The sequence below is a fragment of the Haliaeetus leucocephalus genome, unplaced genomic scaffold (genome assembly GCF_000737465.1).
Source record: "Haliaeetus leucocephalus isolate CR32 unplaced genomic scaffold, Haliaeetus_leucocephalus-4.0 Scaffold306, whole genome shotgun sequence".
NCBI lineage: Eukaryota > Metazoa > Chordata > Aves > Accipitriformes > Accipitridae > Haliaeetus > Haliaeetus leucocephalus.
In genome coordinates this window covers 601,024-601,388 of record NW_010972742.1, presented here as the reverse complement: position 1 = coordinate 601,388, position 365 = coordinate 601,024, and positions in this window count along the sequence as shown.

Here is a 365-nt window from a genome sequence, read left to right as displayed (position 1 = left end):
TGGGTGCCGCCGCTCCCCTCAGGGCGCCTCAGGCGGGAGTCCGGCGGCGGAGCGGGCAGCGCTCCTCAGCTGCCCGCTGCGCTCAGCGGACAAAAAGCGGCTAAAAGGCGGCTAGGAGTCCCACCGAGCAGGAGCGCCAGGAAGGGGGCTGAGTGGGAGACTCCTCTCCAGCGGCCGGTCGTGGAGGAGGGTGGCTGCCTCCCTGCCGGCCACGGCGCCTCACGTCCTGTCAGTGGGAACGGAGTCGTCAGGCTCCCCCCCGAACAGGGCCAAAACGCGCCACAAGCGTGATCCAGAGCCCGTAGCAATCTACTGGGGACTGATATCCAGACCAGATGAGGACCAGGACTGTCCATCCTGGAAAG